This window comes from Leucopleurus acutus, assembly GCF_964270905.1.
Source record: "Leucopleurus acutus genome assembly, chromosome: 20".
NCBI lineage: Eukaryota > Metazoa > Chordata > Mammalia > Artiodactyla > Delphinidae > Leucopleurus > Leucopleurus acutus.
The window spans coordinates 545,826-566,223 of NC_139162.1; the positions used below are offsets into that span (position 1 = coordinate 545,826).

General features: G+C 50.9%; 1 protein-coding gene across 3 annotated transcripts in view; it reads left to right on the forward strand.

Annotated features, from left to right (window-relative positions):
* The first annotated feature begins 9,761 nt into the window (after positions 1-9,761).
* Positions 9,762-20,398, forward strand: part of ANKRD11 (ankyrin repeat domain containing 11) — a 171,834-nt gene continuing 161,197 nt past the window's right edge. For all 3 annotated transcript variants that reach the window (XM_082862036.1, XM_082862035.1, XM_082862037.1), the window contains exon 1: positions 9,762-9,993. The gene's annotated coding sequence lies outside the window, so the exon portion shown is untranslated. The remainder of the gene's footprint in view (positions 9,994-20,398) is intronic.

Consider the following 20,398-nt stretch of genomic DNA (forward strand, 5'->3'; position numbering starts at 1 on the left):
AGACACCCAATGTTCACCTCCATGCCCTGGCACCTGTTCAGAAGCCTTGTCTGGGTCCCGCTGGCAGGAAAGAGGGATCGTGTCTGGATGTCCATGTTATAGCCAGTATCTGAAAGTCACAGGCTTGATATGTCTCTGGTCCCTCGGGTTACCTGTTAGGGGGATGACAGGATAAGGAAAGAAGGAAGGCCTCACTGTTCTGTGTCTTGTCTCCTGGGAGCTCCCCATTGGAGGTGCCCTGCAGCCAACAGGATGCTCTGGGATCCTGTAGCCACTAGTCAGATTGTGTGCCCATAACACACAGCTAGCAGCTGTCATGGAGAGGCTCCGTTTCACCCACTGGACAGAGCATGCCGTCTCCCGGAAGGAGGACGGTCCTAGGCCTTTGTGCTTTTCCATATTAAGACACAGAGTGGCCACCGGCTGGCTGCTTCTGGACCCCAGAGGTCTGTGGCTGTTAACGGTTTCTCAGCACATCAGTGGTGGGCCTGCCTCTGCAGATGTTCCACAAACCACATTGAAGTTGGACAGTCACAGCAAAACGGGGAAAAGACAGTGACGAGCGAGTGCTTGCAGAGGTCCTGGCCTTTCCTGCCAGCCCACTGAGGAAAACCCACCTTCCTCCGAACTCCTGTCCCGTTCCCTCAAACTCAGAGGTGGCTGGCCCATTCTCGATATTCTGTAGGGCAGAACAGAAAGACAAAGGACAAAAACAGCTCAAAAGAAAGGATGAAAGAGGCAGAGGATGGGGAAAACACACCAGTGCTGTTACTGGTCCAAAGCAAAGCTGATGGGGAGATGGGGTAGGAGGCTGGAGTTTCTGGGGGCGAGTTTTGGGGAGATTGGTGACAGGCCTCCAAAGAAGTTGCAGAGAAGGAAGGAACTGGAGAGAAAGGGAGATTTTTGTGGTATTAACTGAAGTTGCCTTTGACAGATGTTGCATGGCTGTGTCCTGGGTGCTGAGGACACAGCCGTGAACAAAGTGATGGCTGGTCTCAGTGGGCTCCCGTTCCAGTGACAAACCCTGAGGCGGGGTGATCAGGCTCCACAGAGAAGGGAACCTCTGAAAAATTGTGGTGAAATATGCATAACATAAATTCTGCTCTCGTGGAAGGGGAAGGGAAGGCGGAAGCTGGGAATGTGCAGGTGGGAGATGCTCTGTGGCCAGGTTGGGTGGAGGGAGGTGGAGGGAGGCAGGACTGGGCTCAGGCCAGGGTCAGAATGCCCAGTGGTCAGGACCCTTCCTCTGTGCTGGAGGGGCTGGAGGGCTTTGAGCCCAGGACCAATTGCTCTGTTTTATAAGCATGATTTGGACTGCTTCGTGGAGAGCAGACTCTAGACAGATGGGAGGTGGGGAAGGGGAGGGCAGGAAGACCCTGCTTGGGCGGACGGGAGGTGCGGTGACAGGGGCTGGTCTCCAGGAGGCCCTGGAAACCTGGGGAACTTCCAGTTTCCCCCAGTGGCTGCCCGCTTGGCTTGCCTCGCAGTCCCAGGGAGGCCAGGCTGGCCGAGCACAGCGTCAGCACACAGGACAGCCTAAGCGCAGATGCGGTGCAAGGCGAGGGCTGAGCGCTCAGACAGGCCTCCTTCCAGGACAAGCTGCTGCGGCAGCGGCCACGAGGCTCAGGGGTGCAGGCACGGCTGCCTTTTCTCTGTGATTGACGGGGTTGATTTGACAGAGGAAGAGGTGGCCGCTTCTACATAGAATTTCAACCATGGCTCACATACTCCCCCCTCTCCCGTGGATCGTTGAAAAGATAGACCAGCACAGGCGGCTGGGCACCAGGATCTCCCAGCAGCTTCCCCCAAGGGGTCCTGTGTTTCCGGAATTCCTCTTGTGGCCCCTCCAGCCAGCCCTGGTTGGAGAGGGCACAAGAGTTGTTGGTCAGGTCAAGTTGGAGATTATTCGGAGACGGGAGGATACTTGGCTTCACAGATGCCTCCGATCACAGCGTGCAAGTTGGGTTTTGCTGTCTCCACCCCTGCTGCTTTATGTTTTATTTCGTTTGACAGTTTATTTGTTACTTGGGCCCTAAGGCAATCCTATATGAGGTTACAGTTTAATAAACAGAATAAACAAAACAAATCCCGTAGACTGTGTTTACAATCCGTCTCTACTGGCAGAAGGGAAGAACTGAAGCACCCTGAGGATGGACGGGGAGAAGCTGGCCTGGCCGGAACTCGCGGTTGCCACAGGGGTCACAGCCCCGAACACAGGAGCCCAGGGGCAGCTAGAGCACTTCTACGTGCACGTCGGTCCTTTTAGAACCCCTTTAAAGTTGGGACGTAAATCTGGGTTTCAGTGACAAACTGTATTAATTCCTGTAACGCCGAATGCCCATGCTGTCCCCAGATTACCATATTGTGGGAGTTAGGTGCACGAGCACAGCACCCGCCCAGGACCCCGAGAAGCAGGCAGGGGCTGGTTCTTAGGCTGAGGTCAGTGCAGGAGCTGGGCGGCTGGCGTCCAGGCCCTGCAGCCTGGGCCTGGGCAGGGCACGTCCTCCACAGCAAACCCATCGGCAGGTGCCTGAGTGACGTGCGGGACAGCTCCGGGGCCATGTGCGAGCCCACGAGCCCCTGAGGCTGGGCTGAGCTCCATCTGTATGCGCTGCTTCACCTTTTCGCATCTCCCCGTGATCTCCAGGGCCGAGCCTCCTCTCTCCCTCCTTGCTGTGTTCCCGCCCGCCCATGTGGTGGCACACAGCTCCGTCTTCTGGACCGCGGCACTCTGGGAACAGCAGTCCCCACATCCCAGCCACGGCCCCCAGGCTGCCGAGCATCTGTGCACCCTGCTCGCTCCCGTGGGCATTCAAGAATGGGAGCTCGATGCAGGGCAACTCTAGAAATCAAATACGGGAAGGACGACCCCAGCACTAATGTGAGCATTTCCTTAGGTTTCTGGTCACGGTTAACAGGTGTCTGCTGCGTTGTGCAAACCGTGCTGGGTGGGTTATTCATCGTGAGAATCCGGCCAGGTAGGTTCTCTCATCCCCCATTGCAGGTGGGGAAACCGAGGCCCTGAGTGAACGCGCTGCCCTGAGTCACAGTTAATAGGGGCAGAGCTGGGGTCTGAACCCAAGCAGTCTGGTGCCAGGGTGTGTGCTCTTAACGACTACTGTCGTGGGAGAGGGATCCGTGGGATCTTGTCTACAAAAGATGGAGCACACGCTCGCTCTGGAGTCCGTAGTCATGGTCATCTTGCTGTTCATGTATTAAATACACATTATGCATTATTTTATTTAATTTATTTATTTATTTATTTTTGGCTGCGTTTGGTCTTCGTTGCTGCGCGCGGGCTTTCTCTAGTTGTGGCGAGCAGGGGCTACTCTTCGTTGAGGTGTGTGGGCTTCTCACTGCGGTGGCTTCTCTCGTGGAGCAGAGGCTCTAGGCACACGGACTTCAGCAGTTGTGGCACATGGGCTCTAGAGCACAGGCTCAGTAGTTGTGGCGCACGGGCTTAGTTGCTCCCTGGCATGTGGGATCATCCCGGACCAGGGCTCGAACCCATGTCCCCTGCATTGGCAGGCGGATTCTTAAACGCTGTGCCACCAGGGAAGTCCCTATGCATTATTTTAAAATGTTTTGATATTCTTTGGGACTTGACCTTGACATGACTGGTGCTTGGTCAGTGCAGGCCTGGCGCGTTCACAGCTGCACCACCCTCTCCTCCAACTAAGCCTTTAAATATGTAGATTCTGCTACGTAAGAGCCCAGGACTTTTTGATTATGTGGGTTGTATCTATTGATGTTTACCATGTTCATATCAAAACCGAGAAATGTTTAAGACACAGAAAGGCATGTTCCTCAGCTGTCAGAGGGACGTCGTTGTCCCACGTCACGCGTGTGCACTCAGGAGCAGAGGGAAACAGACACCTCCTAGTATTGTCAGGAAGAGAGTTTTACCTTGCTGACACCCACAAAGAGTCTTGGGGACCTCCCCCGAACCTCTCTTTGCAAGCTGTGGTCTAAGGCAAACATGGCATTTCTTTTTTTTTTTTTTTGGCGGTACGCAGGCCTCTCACTGCTGTTGCGTCTCCCGTTGCGGAGCACAGGCTCCGGACGCGCAGGCTCAGCGGCCATGGCTCACGGGCCCAGCCGCTCCGCGGCGTGTGGGACCTTCCCGGACCGGGGCACGAACCCGTGTCCCCTGCATCGGCAGGTGGACTCTCAACCACTGCGCCACCAGGGAAGCCCAAACATGGCAATTCTTATGTAACTAGAATTATTTTTTTACCAAAGATATCTATGAGTGTCATACTTTTTTTTTTTTTTTTTTTTTTAGCCACACCGTGTAGCTTGCAGAGTCTTAGTTTCCTGATCAAGGATTGAACCCGGGCCTGGGGCAGTGAGAGCGTGGAGTCCTAACCACTGGACCACCCGGGAATTCCCCATGAGCATCATACATTTAACAAGGGAACTTAGATTCAAGATTATTCTTTGGATGGACCTAGAGATTATCATATTAAGTGAAGGAAGTCAAACAGAGAAAGACGAACATCATGTGATATCACTTATATGTGAAATCTAAAAAATGATACAAATAAACTTATTTACAAAATGAAAACAAGACTCCTAGACATAGAAGACAAACTTACTGTTACCAAAGGGGCTGGGGGGGGAGGGAGAGATAAATTAGGAGTTTGGGATTAACACATACACACTACTGTATATAAAATATCTTGTAATAACCTTTAATGGAAGAGAATCTGAAAAAGAATATGTATATGTATATATATGTATACCGAATTACTCTGCTGTACACTTGAAACTAACACAACATTGTAAATTAACCATACTTCAATTAAAAAAAAAAGAAGACAATTAGAAAAAAAAAGATTATTCCTTTTGGGCCCTTCTCCAGCTAAGACAACTTCAAGTACCAAGGGACAATTTGGGGAGCTTGTTTTTAATATAAAGTCTTTACTGAATTCAGCATTACTAAAAGTTTCTGAATTTACCATCCTGGAAAATAAGCACTGTAGTTAGTTGCAGAACTGGTACCAGCCAGCGGGCTGCTGTCCTATCCACCATCACCAGCAGAGCTCAGCTGCATCTCCAAGGGCTGCTTTCCAGGGATGGCGAGGAACACGGCCTCCCTGAAGGGACGTCCGTGGCTCTTTCACAAATCCAAGGAGAGGGGCTGCAGGCGGTGTCATGTCACTTACTTGAACGTGTCTGCCTAGCAAAGCTTCTGGCATATTCTACTCCAGTTACGTTATCACCAAACGGTGCTTCAAGTCCTGACTGACTGTGAAAGTGTTAAGAGATCTTCGTGTTTTGTTGTGGCTGTGACACTGTCCAGCACACAGCAGGCACCTAGTTGTTTGCTGAATGAGTTCACGTTCACCTCCCAGCTGAGCAAGGCCCCAGCCTTCTGCAGGCTGAAATTCATCACATAAAACATTGTGCAAGTGTGGGACAGCCTTACTAGGAACAAAGTCTTAGGAAGACATTTTTACTCTCAAGCTTCCTACTTGGATTTGTGATGAATTCATGAAAGAAAAGAATACATCATGACATTTCGACTCTAACATGACATCAAAACAGGTAGGACTGCAGGAAAAGTACTGGGTACAGAGTTTTACAAATTGGCAGGTGGTTCCGGTGGTCCCAAGGTCGGGGACCCCAGGAATACCTGAGTGCTGCTTTTTGCCACAGTTCCTCTTCCTCCTGAGGTTTTGGGGAAAACACACCACAGAGCTATGGTAACTGGAAATCAAAACGCATAATAATTTACTGTGAAATGAGCTTGGGCTCCAAATTCTAGTGCTGAGAATGCTGGCAAGCTGGGGTCGAGCACAGGGCTGAGGCTGGGCCAGCTGGGCCCAAACCCAGATGTCAGTTCTTATCACATGGCCGCAGGGAAGAGAAAGAAGGGAGGTGCCAGACTGGGCCTGCTCTGGCCACTCGGCAAGGGAGAGAGGAGCCCAGCAGGTGCAGCAGCCCTGCGGCTCTCCCAGGCCACGGCACAGGGGTGTGGGTGGGCAGGGGAGCGTGGAGAGGTGATCTGTGCCATCGCCCAGGGGGGGACCAGGTAGGACGCATCATTTCTCATGCGGGAGGGCATCCAGCATCACCGGGCCTTTCTGGAGCCATGAATGGCTTGTGTCTGGTCAACAATTAGCTCCTTTTGGTTCCAGGGACACGGACATGCTGGAGCGTGAGTGCCTTTGGCAGGAACCTGGTTTTGTTCATGGCTAAATCCACAGCTCCCAGGTCAGTGCCCAGCATACAGTAGGCCCTGTACGAGTGTTTGCAGGATGAATCCAGGTGCTCTGTGTGGGGTGCGGAGGGGCCGTGATGAATCCAGTCGAGGAGCAGTATCAGAGGAGATGTCCAAGCGCAGGCACTGTCGGGGCCAGGCCTTCCTCACTGGGCTGGGGGACGCTCTGGGGATGGAGGATGGCCCCTGGACTACGTGGGTGCACGCTCTGGATTTCGCTCCAGAGCTTCCGAGTCAGAACCTCGGGGTATGCGCAGGTAACTGCACTAAGGAAAGCAGGCTTCCCAGGCAAGGGCTGGAGAACTACCCTTTAGGGATCAAAATCAGGAATTTGTAGATCTAATGTTTTGCTTGGCCACACGATGTTTGGCAAATTAATTCCTTTTGTTGAAATGTCCAATAAAAATTTAATTTCCAATAAAAAACTGGAAGACGGGGCAATGCTGGCTCTGGCAGCCCCCTTCCGTCCCCCTGGCCCAGCAGGCGGTTGGCCCCTGACCCCTGTCCCACCACCCTGCCATCGTCCGCCTTCACTAGGTCTCTGTTATTCTTCCTGTGTCTCTTTTCTCTGGAACTGCTGTGACAGCTCCCCTGTTGTCCTCCTGTCCTGTTCACACAGTTTCAGCAGGGCTGCTGCTGAGCCGTTCACTGCAGGGGCTGCTTGCAGGCTAAGACACACCCCTGTGCCCGGACGCCTTGCAGGTCCTGGTCACCTCTCTGCTGCTATCCCCCTAGAGCCCCACAAGGAGGCCCAAGCATCTCAGACTTAACTGTACAAAACTAAGCTCTCCCCCGCCACGTCTTTCCTGCCAATGTCGATTCCATCCCAGACATCTCTCTTTCTCTTACAGCCCACAAAATCTTGCCTACTCTATCTTCAAAACACATGCCAGATCACACTGTCTCACCAGTCCAGACGTCACTGCCACCTCTTGCCAGCTCCTCTGGGCTCCCATCATCTCCAGAGAGACTCTTTCTTTCTCTCTTTCTTTGGCTGAGCCAGGTCTTAGCTGTGGCCCACAGGATCTTCGTTGCAGCACGTGGGAGTCTTAGTTGCGGCATGTGGGATAGAGTTCCCTGACCAGAGATGGAACCCGGACTCCTGCATTGGGAGCGCGGAGCCTTACCCACTGGACCACAGGGAAGTCTGGCGACCCTTTCAACAGTAGGTCCCTTCACCTCCCTGGGACCTGCTGTGGCTTACTTTTCATTCAGAGTGAAATCCTAACTCTGAACTGGGACCCTCACCGGCCACTTCCCTCATCTCATTTGCTCCAACTTTGCTCTGTGCTTGTCGGGGCTCCTTCCTGCCCCCTCCTGGGGTGCTCTTCCTCAATCCACTTGCCTTCTCCCTCACTCTGTGATTCAGCTCAAAGGTCATCTTATCTGAGTCCTTCCCCAGCCCCCATTACTCCACATTTAATACAGGCCTTAGAATGGTGCCAGGCACACAGTAGGCACTTAAAAGCCCTCAATGTGTTCTGAACCAATGAGTGCTATCCCTCTAGACACCACGAGAGGAGAGGTGCTGTCCCTCTCTCCACCTTCAGGACATGGGTTAGTCTGCCCCTTTGCCCAGGGCTGTCCAACAGAAACAGAATGCAGCCAGGGTATGATTTAAAATTTCCCAGTGGCCACAATTAAAAAGAAAAAAGAAACAGGTAAAATTAATTTCAACACTATATTTTATTTAATGCAACTGTCTCAGATACTATCATTTCCACATGTTGTAAATACAAAAAATTTACATTTTTTTGGGGGCCTCTCACCGCTCACGCGGGCCTCTCACCGCTGTGGCCTCTCCCGTTGCGGAGCACAGGCTCCAGATGCGCAGGCCCAGCAGCCATGGCCCACGGGCCCAGCCGCTCCCCGACATGTGGGATCTTCCCGGACTGGGGCATGAACCCATGTCCCCTGCATTGGCAGGCGGACTCTCAACCACTGTGCCACCAGGGAAGCCCTACTTTTTCTTTTTTTAAAATTTATTTATTTTATTTACTTTTGGCTGCATTGGGTCTTTGTTGCTGTATGTGGGCTTTCTCTAGTTGCGGCGAGCGGGGGCTACTCTTCATTGCAGTACGCGGGCTTCTCATTGCAGTGGCTTCTCTTGTTGTGATGCGTGGGCTCTAGAGAGCAGGCTCAGTAGTTGTGGCGCATGGGCTTAGTTGCTCCGCGGCATGTGGGATCTTCCCGGACCAGGGGTTGAACCCGTGTTCCCTGCACTGGCAGACGGATTCTTAACCACTGCGCCACCAGGGAAGTCCCCAAAATCTACTTTTTTACATTTTACATTCTTTTCTTCTTAGTACTAAGTCTTCCAAATCCAGTATTTTATATTCACAGCCCATGTAAACCTGGACTTGTCACATGTGACTGCGGCGGCCTCACTGGATGTTCTGCACCACATCTTACTTGTTAGTTCTTCTTTAACCTTCTGTCAGCACTTTGAGTGTCAATACTTAAGTAGGGAAACCTGCAAGCCACTCCCCAGACAAGACCTGATTTTCACTCAGTATTTTTAACTCCCTACACTGCTCTTTCAAAGCACTTATCATAGCCTGTAATTAGATACCTGTATGGCTATTGGATGAACTACCTTCTGTTCCTGGTCGTTCTCAGTGCCTGATTTAGTGCCTGGCCCATAGCAGACACTCAGTAAACATTTGTGCATTAATGTATTCAGTGGCTTAATTCTTTCCTTTTCTCTACTGTATATTTTTACCACATAGGTTCTGCTTCTGTGGAACTTCGCTTTGCTTTTGCCTTAGTATGTTTTCAGATTATTTCAAAGCAAATTGCCTCCGTATTCGTATTTCCTACTTTCAATTCTCTATTTGGTTGAGGTCAGTGTTTTTCTTTTTGTTTTTTAGGCCGCGCCGCGCGGCTTGCGGATCTTAGTTTCCTGTAAGGAAGCAGGTCTGAGAGCTGACTAGGTTGGCGGACGGTTGGTCCAGCACCCCTTGGACAGCGGCAGGTGCAGCCAACGCAGGACGGACTCGTTGTGAGCGGACAGAGGACCGATGGCCCCAGCCCCGGGCCCTCTCTTCGCGGGCGCGCCTCCGGACCAGCTGGCGCCGCGGCTGCACCGCAACACCGCGCTTTCAGGCGCCTTCCGCCCAGACCCGCTCCCGACCATTCCCCTCGCCGCTTCCGGCACTTGGGAAGGCCAATCGTCACGTCCGAGAACAAAAGACCCGCCTCCTCCGCCAGGCAGGTAGCCAATCCGGCTGCTCGCTACCCCAGCGTCCCGTGCGCCAGGACGCAAGACCTTGCCCAATCCGTCCGCGGACGTGCTTCTGGTCCCGCCCCTGCCTGTGGTAGAAGCTGTCAATCTCGGCGTCCCCCGTGGTCCCGCGCGCACTTCCTTCCCGACGCCGTGACGTGCGCAGCCCTGTGCCCGACGGCGGCGGGCCAATGGCGGTGGTGGATACGGCGGGCCAATGGGAGGTAACGTCTCATGCGGCCCGCGCCGCCGCAGCCGCCGCCGGGTCCCGGAGCCAGAGGCCGCCCGAGCCGGAGCGCGATGGAGCGAGGGCCCCAGGCGGGGAGGCGCGGCCGAGCGCGCGGCCCGACGCCCCCTCAGTGAGCGCCCGACCGCCGCGGCGCAGCCCGAGGGCGGGCTCGCGTCTGCCCGCCTCGCCGCCGCGCCGGCGCTTGGAGCCCGCGCCGCCTTCCCGCTCGGGCCGCGGGCCGGGGACGGCCCGGGGCTGCATGGCCTCGCCCGCGCGCCGCCGCTGAGCCCTGGGCCGGAGCCGGAGCCGGAGCCGGTGAGAGCCGCGGTCGCGCCGGGGTTGGGGCGGGCGCGGGGCGTGGGGCGGCCTTGCGGCCTGCAGGCCTTCCGCGCCGGCCGGAGCAGCGCAGCGGGCTTCGGCGGGCCTGGGGGCCGGGGTCCGGGGCAGCCGTGACGGGCCTCCAGGGCCTCCGGGCGGGCTTGTGGGGGGGGAATCCGGGTGGGCCTGAGGGCCTGGGGGGTAACCGGGAGGGACGACGGCGGGTTTCGGACGGGCTTGGGGGCCGGGGGCAGACGGGGGTTTCAGGCTGGACTGGGGGGCAGACAGGGGCTGAGGGTGGGCTCTGGGTGGGCCTGGGAGGCCCAGAGGGCCGACGGGGGACTCCGGGTGGGCCTCGGGCCCTGGGGGCCCTACCGGGGTCCTGAGACAGCCTTGAGGGGCAGAGGGAGGGCTCTGGACGGACGGGGGCCGACGGGGGTCTTCGAGGGGCCTGAGGAGCCGACGGGGGCTCTGGGCAGGCCTGGGGGGCCGACCCGGGGCTGAGGGTGAGTTCTGGGTGAGCCGGAGGGGCCGACGGGGCGCTCCGGGTGGGCGTGGGGACCTTGGGGTCCCGGGGCAGCAGTGAGGGGCAGACGGCGGGCTGCTGGGGGCTCCGGGCGGGCCTGGGGGGCCCGGGAAGCCTTGAGAGGCCGGCCGTGGGCTGTGCAGGGCCCCGGGCACCTGGGGAGCGGGGCGCCGACCTCTGACCCGCGGGAGGGGCGCCTTCGCGGTGTAGGCTGTAGTTGTTATTCCCAGCGTCCTATTATTATCGCTGTTTTGAAATGGGAGCAGGCGGCTTCGGGCTTTAAGCCGGAGGGGGAGGGCGAGCCGGGGCCCTGGAGGGAGAGGGGGCGTTGGGGCCGCAGGAGGCGCGTGGGCCCGCGGAGGGGCAGGAATGCGGGGCAGCGGTGCGGGGGTGTTTCGGGGGGAGGGTAGGCGGGACTGGGGGGCGGGTGGGAGGGAAGCGGCGGCGGCGGCTGCAACAGCAGCCCTTGGCCTCAAGGAACAATGTGAGACGTTGCCTGAAATGTTAATTTCCGTTCCTCATTTCATCATCCCCTGGCAGGGCGGTAGCTGTGAGAGCGCGTGCGTGTGTGTGGTGTGTTTGTGTGTGTGTGTGCGTGTGTGTGGGGTGTGTGTGTGTGTGTGTGTGTGTGTTAGGGTTGGCCCTGCCACATGGATTCAGTCCCCTTTCAAAGAGGGATCGTGTTGTTGAATCTTGTGTCTCTGCCGTTTTGGGGGGAGTCTTAATTTTTCTTGAGGGCTGCTCTTTTCCTGGTGTCCCATCAAGGTTTTCTGCTTCTGTTGTGTTGTGAAAGCTAGTCTCGTATCCCAACTTACGAAGAGTTTTGGAAGAGGCTTTGGGAGATTAAGCTGTCCTAAGAGGGCCCCGTGCTTCCAAAACCATTTTCTTTCTAACAGTTAAGATGCAGCAGGCTTAGGTTTCATGGTTTCTGTAGGTTATGAGAAGTTTTATGTTCGTTTGCAAGAACAGGATTTCTCAGAAGAGAAGTCAAATTTCAGGCTTTCTTATATGGTGAGAGAGTATTCTGAAGTGATTTTGCACAATGTCCTTAACATTCCTTTTCCACTGAGCAGTGAGAGTGCGTGCAGTTGTTGAATTGGGGGGGTGATGAAATGCTCTCAGCCAAAAGCTGTAAGATGATACTGCTTGTAGAAGAAGTGCCATTGAAACAGTTACTGTTTTTGGTTTGTGCAAACCCAGTCAATGGCATAACTTGGATAGTTCTAAATCAGAGACCCTGAGACTGTGCTTGATGCCTTTAGGACCTTGATTACGCTTACTCAGTGTTGCTGTCCTGGAAGACCTGGAGTTCTGTTTGTGTTTTTAGGATGATTGCACAAGTACTCTGGTATTACTTTGTAGTTAGAAAGGAAAAAGGGAACACATCTTGCTCAACTTAGATTGTGACCCTTCATCCCCCGCCCTCCATTCAGCTGTTGTCCTCCCTCTGCGGTGTCACGCTCAGGAGCGGGCTCGCCTTTGATAGGCTGGCTTTCTGAACGGAGGAAACAAAGACCAAGTTGCTGTGACATTTTCCTCTGTTCTTTGTGTGTGCCTCTTGAGTTAGTTAAAAAGCTACCCACAGATAGTGCCAAATTTGACCCAGCTTTGAAACTTTGAAAAGATCTTTTTCTTCTAAATGTTTTTTTTCATCGTGGGAAAATATACATAACAAAATTTACCAGAAGTTTGTTTTTAAAGGTGTCACATAGTCTTGAATTCCTCCTTTGCAGTTGTACCTTTGTGCTGCCACTGTTGGATGTTTTCCTTTGGGCGTGCTGTGGGCCAGCCATGATAATCACACTGCACAGCAGGCCTTTCATCTCTCCAAACCAGATGGGCTGCTTGTGACTAGTGGCTGTCATCTTAGCTCTAATTACAGTGTTGATACAGCGACAAGTAGAACTTTCTACAAATAGAGTTAAAGAAGCTGTGCTATTTGTACTGGAGAATATTTTTCAAGAGGCGTTGCGTTGCGTGCCTTGAGTTTTTAAGTACATTTGACGCAGTAAGGTTACGTTTCATCCAATATGAGAGGAGAGTTACTTTGCATAGGATGGCAATGAGCCCATCATCAACTAAATAACATAATTAGAGAGCGTCAGTAAATGCTGGTTCAGAGCATGGTCTGCATTTGTTGCCAAAATAAGTGTTTTGATCTGTCCATTAGTCCATGTAAGTCCCTTCATCTCTCATATGTAAGTATAATGGATGAGCTTCCTTGAAGAGCAAGATACTTGCTAGTTAATAGGTGCGAATGACGCTGCACTGCTTGCCTGGCTGTGTGCTGGGTCAGTTCACTATTGCTGTTCAGTCAGTGCTCTGTGGGGACTGAGTTTGGCCTGTTTGATAAACTTTGTACAAAAAATCGAATGAACGCAAATAAAAGTTACTGTCTTGAAATGTTTTCATGTGTGTTCTGTTAATTTGAATTTCAAATGGAATTTTTGTGCAATTCAACTTTTTCAGTTTTATCTTAAACTCTGTGAAAGATGGCGTCAATCCCCAGCACCTGGAACGCAGGCAGTTAGAGATAATTGGTATAGAAAGCCTTTTTAAAAAGGCTTAGGAAATGATCCATTTCAACAACTCTCTGTTAATTCTTTTTTGTTGTTGTTGTTAATTCTTATAGAGATGTTTCTGTTTCTAAGCGGTTCTTTTTTTTGTTGTTTGATGCATCTTATTCTTGATATCTTTTAAGCCAGAGTCAGACTCAGCTGTGTACGTAAGTGTATGTTTTTGTTAGTATTCTTCTGTGCTTTTCTTAACTCCCGCTCCTTTCTCCCCATGTTAAAAATTTTCTTTAAATTCACCTTTCAACCAAATAGTGTTTTATATATATGCTAGAACTACAAGTATTATTATTATTATTGTTTTTGCGGTACGTGGGCCTCTCACTGCTGAGGCCTCTCCCGTTGCGGAGCACAGGCTCCGGATGCGCAGGCTCAGCGACCATGGCTCATGGGCCCAGCCACTTCGCGGCATGTGGAATCTTCCCTGACCGGGGCACAAACCCGTGTCCCCTGCATCGGCAGGCAGACTCTCAACCACTGCTCCACCAGGGAAGCTCTACAAGTATTATTTTTATGAAAGTGTCCCAAAGGATTATTAACTGGCCTAACCCTGATTGTGTGACCCCCTGCCCCCACCCATGTCCTTCACTCAAGTCCTCTCAACTCTTCATGCTCCGGTTCCATTGGCCTTTCATTTCCTAGGTGACCCTCTGCCTGGACCAGGGTCTTGCTGAATGTCCATCATTGTCTCCCTTGCAAATCCTCACCGCCCCCCCCCCCCATCAACACAGTTGATCAAATGTGTGATCACAGGGCTCTAAGCTGAATGAAGAGAGGCATGGTCTCTTTGTCACCCAGGGCCCAGCCTAGGCATGACCCTGGGCTTAGAATTGGCTCAGGAAGTATTTGTTGAATTGTTTAAAGGCAGTGTATGGAAGTGTTTGAGAAAGTTTGAAAGGACATACTTAGTATCATGAACATTTACTTGATTGACTAGGAATTACACTATGTACATTTTAGCCATTTTCCTATTTGTTGTTATTACAGGTTTACTTGCGAAGGGTGTGGGGCATGGCTTTTAAAATTGGTGCAGAACGAGAGATAAAGGAAATAAAGTAACGGTTGTCTTTGTGGAAGAAACAGAATGCTTTCTGTGAAAGCAGCTTTAGTAGGACTGCGGTGTGGGGGCCACAGTCAGAGGCTCGCCAAGTGTGGTTTGCTGCTGCTGCTCATGGTGATGAGTACTTCGGGCACCTTCTGGCCGCGTGTCATGTGAGCAGTGTGGAGTCCTGTGAAAGGTTTAGAATTTTTTGATTTATGTTTTTTATTTCCTAAACGGTTGTAATAAAGAAGGCCAAAGCAATATAAATTCTCCAGAATGGAGGCGGGCCCCTTAACATTATTTATTTATTTTTGGCTGCATTGGGTCTTCGTTGCTGTGCGTGGGCTTTACGTTGGGGAGAGCGGGGGCTACTCTTCGTTGCGGTGTGCGGGCTTCTCTTTATGGTTGTTTCTCTTGTTGTGGAGAACGGGCTCTAGGCACACAAGCTTCCGTAGTTGTGGTGCATGGGCTCAGTAGTTGTGGCTCGCGGGCTCTAGAGCACAGGCTCAGTAGTTGTGGCACACGGGCTTAGTTGCTCCCCGGCATGTGGGATCTTCCCGAACCAGGGCTCAAACCCGGGTCCCCTGTGTTGGCAGGCGGATTCTTAACCAGTGCGCCACCAGGGAAGTCCCTAGTTTTGGCATTTTAATGAAGAAAAAAAAATCTCTTTGGAGGGAATACACCAAAATGGAGTTGTGTTTTATTTTTTTCCCCCTTATGTTTCTGTTTTCTAAAATTTTAAAAATGAAACTTACGTATTTGGGAAAAGGTTATTATTGAAAAGCCTAATCGTGGGCATAATTTGGGTGATAAAGACTTGAGTTCTTGGTTTAGATAATAGTAGATTTGTGTGGTTTTTTAACATTTTAGGTGGTAAGGGGTGAGGGGAATTGGTGGTTGTCGAAAACGTTTAAAGACATCATTCTAGAACTTGAGAAATCCTGCAGTTCACACTCTGGTCCGTTGAATAAAGAGTTAAGTGGGTTTTCAATGTGAAAATAGAAGAAGTCTGGCCTATTAATATAGCTCAGATTTTTCCAAGGCTGAAAGGACTGAAAATCCTTCTGTGATGCCCCCTCCGCAGCCAGGATGGAGGTAGGTGGCCGTTGGGAGCGGTGCTGAGTTAGAGCGTCCTTGCTGCTGGCTGAGGGCGAGACCCACGTGTCCAGTCTTGCCTTTGGCATCTGTGCAGTGAATTATTTATTATCCTGAAAATCTGTGGGTGCTCTTTTTCCACTTGCAAAGAAACCAATGTGCACCTCTTCACAAAATAAGAATGTTGGTCTTTGCTCAACTTAAAACTTTTTTTTTTTTTGCAGTACGCGGGCCTCTCACTGTTGTGACCTCTCCCGTTGCGGAGCACAGGCTCTGGACGCACAGGCTCAGCGGCCATGGCTCACGGGCCCAGCCGCTCCGCGGCATGTGGGATCTTCCCAGACCGGGGCACGAACCCGTGTCCCCTGCATCGGCAGGCGGACTCTCAACCACTGCGCCACCAGGGAAGCCCTCAACTTAAAACATTTTTGATCACTTAGGTCAAAGAAAAGTATTTTGTCAAGGTTAAATAAAATTCATAAAATCCCCCCTTTTTCAGTTGTTTAAAAAAAAACGTGACCTTTAAGAATGGCTGGGGTTGAAATTTAACTTGTAAATGCTTAATAACTTTGTGATATCAGAGATTACTTTTCATCTAAAATGTAGCAAATAGACTTCTTTTCTCAGCTCATTAGTAGTTAAGTGTCCCTTCCTCTCCCCCTTCCAGTGGCAGTCTTCAGACCCAGAATGCGAATGTCCTGGAATAAAGAACATTTCTAAATAGTGAGAACATTTTGGGAAGGTGCTTTGTTCATAAGGTTTGGGCTAAAGTTATGAATAGTGGGTTTTTTTCCTTTTAACTGCATTCATATCCAGTAAAATAAAAAAGACTTTCATTTAATTCTCGGTGATAATGTAGACTTGAGAATATTATGGCTGTACTGTGTAAACTTATCTAAAATAGAGAGCATGAGAAAAGCAGAGAAGAACCTTATTACTCTTAAGAAATTAAGCCTTGCTGGTATGTACCATGTTTCTAAATGCGGTTGTACATCCTGTAAAACAGGAAGTAAGAATAAAAAACAGCAAAACCCCAAAGCAGCACTCTTGAAGGAATTAACTTTAAAAAAAGTTACTAAAACACTGGACTAATTAAAGGATGTGCAGAACACTGTAAGAAATCTTGGCCTTTTTGGATGCTTACAGAGGAGAAAAGCCAGTCTTTTTTTAAAAAAATAACTTTATTTATTTTTGGCTGCGTTGGGTCTTCGTTGCTGCGCGCGGGCTTTCTCTAGTTGCAGCGAGCGGGGGCTACTCTTCATTGAGGTGCACGGGCTTCTCATTGCGATGGCTTCTCCTTGCGGAGCACGGGCTCTAGGCGCGTGGGCTTCAGTAGTTGTGGCTCTTGGGCTCTAGAGCGCAGGCTCAGTACTCAGTAGTTGTGGCGCACGGGCTTAGTTGCTTCGCAGCATGTGGGATCTTTCCAGACCAGGGCTCAAACCCATGTCCCCTGCATTGGCAGGCAGATTCTTAACTACTGTGCCACCAGGGAAGTCCCGAAAAGCCAGTCTTTAGGGGTCTGAAACTGTAGCCCTCAGGTGATTCTGATTTCAAAGAATTTATAGACTTTGTGAATTCTTTCTTTGCTGAGGTGTATGATTTGTTCCGTTTAGCTTTAGCTTACCTACATAGGTATTTCCATTACTTTGAGAAGAGTCCATCTGGAATTTGAAGTGTTTTAGTCTAGAGGTTAATATATTAAATATGCTAAAGCTCAGAATGTTTTCTTATGGGAAAAAATTCCCCCAAATACTTGGGAAAGGTGATCTTTGAATTGTGTCTCTTATCTTTTAGTATGAAGTTTAGGAAAGGGATCTGTGCTTTCACTCACAGCTGAAGTAATTTTCAGCAGATATAACCTTAATGAGATTTACATGTGAACTTTGTTTTTCTTTGGTGAAGTGATTAGATCTGATTCTGCTGAACCTGGGTTCTCATCAGATGACTAACTTTTTAAAGAAAACAGTTTAAGCAATAACTCTAATCTTTAAAAAAAAAAGATACTTAATTAAAGACTAAGGGCACAATGAAGTTTTAGAACACTGGGGAGGGAATCTCTTAGAATTTAACCCACAGCATCTCGTTTTCCTCTCCTTGACAGTTTTCTTCTAGGCTCCAAATATGTTGTCTAGAGGGAGATGGGAAACAGGGGAGATGGAGGATTTGAAGAGGTACCACAGGAGGGTGTGAAGGTTGGAAGGAAGGCATGCTCTCACAATCTGGAGAAACCCTTGTGGTTTTTATATTTCAGTGCTGTTACTATTTTCTATGGCTGCTGTAACAAATGACCAGAAATTTAAAGGCTTACAACAATACAGATTTTTTCTTATTTACAGTCCTGCAGTTTAGAAGCCTGGCATGGATCGTGCTGGGCTGAAGGCAAGGTGTCAGCAGGGCTGGTTCCTTCTGAAGGCTCCATGGAGACTTCATTTCCTTGCATCTTCCATCTTTTGGAGGCTCTTCACATGGCCCCTTCCTCCATGTTTGAAGCCAGCAACCTTGTGTCTCTCTGACCTTCCAAGGTGGATTTGTTTTGTTTTGTTTTTTTTAAAACACAGGACGTTTATTTAAACTGTTACTTTTCATAATTCATTGAAACTTATCACAGGTCAATATCTTCATTTTGTTACCTTATTGGGTACATTCATTAGTGTTATATAAACCTCCATATAAAATGAAAGAACTAAAAGTACAGCTAAGAACGTAGCTCTTCTTCTGACTGTCTTCGGCCTCCATCTTCCACTGTTAAACACACTTGTGATTATGTGGGGTTCACCTGGATGATGCAGACTCGTCCCCCGTCTGCTGATGAGTAGCCTGAGATATCTAGAGGCTCCAGGGATTAGGTCGTGGAGCCCTTGGGGACGTTATTCTGCCAGCCACACCGGGAGTGCATGGCGCTGTCGTAACACGTGAGGTTGGGCCGGGTCCGTGTGCAGCAGGCTCTGGTGCTTGGCCTTGGTTCCCCAGAACTGCCTTGGCTCTCGGAGAGACTCAGTGCCGTCCGTCAGCCAGCAGAACTTGGCATTGATAGGGGATTAGTGGATATGCTGGAAACACATGTCCTGGACAAGGTTTTGTTTTATTTTTTATTTTATTCTTTTAAATTTTTATTTAATTTTTTTTGGCTGCACCACATGGCATGGGGGATCTTAGTTCCCTGACCAAGGATTGAATCCGCACCCCCTGAAGTGGAACTGTGGAGTCTTTACCTTTGAACTGCTGGGGAGGTCCCAAGGTCTTGTTTTAAATAAATTTTTATTTTGGAATAATTTTAGATATACAGCAAAGTTGCAAAAGTAGTACAGAGAGTTCCGTTATATTCTTTACCCAGGTCCTCTAAGGTTAACATCTTACATAGCAGTGGTAATTTTGGCAAAACTAAGAAATTAGCATTGGGACTTCCCAGGTGGCGCAGTGGTTAAGAATCCGCCTGTCAATGCAGGGGACACAGGTTTGAGCCCTGGTCCAGGAGGATCCCACATGCCGTGGAGCAACTAAGCCCTGCGCTACAACTAGTGAGCCTGAGCTCTAGAGCCCTCGAGCCACAATTACTGAGACTGCGAGCTGCAACTACTGAAGCCCATGCACCTAGAGCCCATGCTCTGCAACAAGAGAAGCCACCGCAGTGAGAAAGCCCGCACGCAGCAACAATGACCCAGCAACGATGACCCAACGTGGCTGAAAATAAAAAAAAAAATTAGCATTGATGCGTTATACTGTTAATTGAATCCCAGATTCGTTTAGATTTCATTCCCACTGATGTCCTTTCACTGCTCCAGGATCACACGTGGCATTTAGTTGCCTGTCTCTTTGGTTTCCTATCTGTAACAGGTTTTCGGTCTTTTCCTTGTTTTTCATGACCTTGGCAGTTGTGAAGAGTACAGTCTTTGTTTTTTCTGTCTTTGTAACCGTTCACCCATTTGGCACAGTTGTAAAGCAACTGTGTACAGGCAGTTGTGTAGCTGACTTCTGGTTTCTTTGACTGTTTTCCTGAATGTGGCCTGCTGTGTGCGGGGAGAACAGTTTGGTGTCTTTTTGTGACTGGAATGCATAACATGCTCCAGGGAGGGGCTTCTAAGACTACACAGACAGCTTCCCCGCGTTCCGCTGATTCAGTCAGGTGTTTGTTGGTTGCTCACTGTGTGCAGGACTGTGTGGGGGAAGCACAGAGATGAAAGCAAGGTGTGGGGCAGGAGCTGCACGCAGGGGCGAGGGCATTTCTGGCTCCGGGTCTGGGGGTTGATGCAGGAAGTGCTCTGGAAGCATGGTGGGCGTCGGTGGGTGTGCAGAGAGCAGGGTCAGGCCGGCAGACTGCCGGAAGGCTCTGGACAAGGGCCACGAGGGCGGGTTGTAACGTGAGAATGTCAGCTTGGCTTGTTTGAACACGGAGCCCATGAAAGAAGGTGGTAGCAGATGAAGCCAGGGAAACGGAGTACAGCCCGAGTGTGTGGGACTCAGGATGAGGGCCCTGGCCATGGCCTGCTGAGGGACGGCAGAGGCCGTGCGTGGGCTCTGCTGGTGCCAGCGGAAGGCCAGTGCCTGGTGATGCGTGAATCTGGGCTGCCAGGAGAGGGGTGGCGTTTAGGGCTTGGGTGGAGGGAGTGAGTGCCAGCCAGGGTGGCCACTGCTCATGAGGGCCCCCTGCCTTGTCTTCTAGCCTGTTCTTTCAGCCCCGCCATCCCCTGCTTTTGGATGATGTCTGGTTTAGAAAGGTCTCAGTGGAAACTGTTACAGGAAGTGGGAACACCATTTTCTAGGGAAATGTACGGTGAGTGGTAGAAATGGATGATAGGATTGAGATTTTGTTGTCGGAATGATGCCTGAGTTTAAATGACTGGCAGAGGTGCTGTCCCAGGGAAGTGGCTGAGGAGCGAAGTGTGTCTGCTGGAGCCTGGCCTGAGGCGAGGCTGGGAGGGCCTCCCATCGAGGCCGCCCTCAGAGCACCTGGGGATCTTGAGAGTGGGCTGCCTGGACAAGATGCGAAGACTATTCATTTGGTTGCACCGGGTCTTAGTTGTGGCAGGCGGGTTCCTCAGTTGTGGCTCCAGGGCTTCTTAGTTGCGGCAGGTGGGCTCCTCAGCTCTGGCATGCGGACTCTTAGTTGCGGCATGCATGTGGGATCTAGTTCCCTGACCAGGGATTGAACCCGGGCCCCCTGCATTG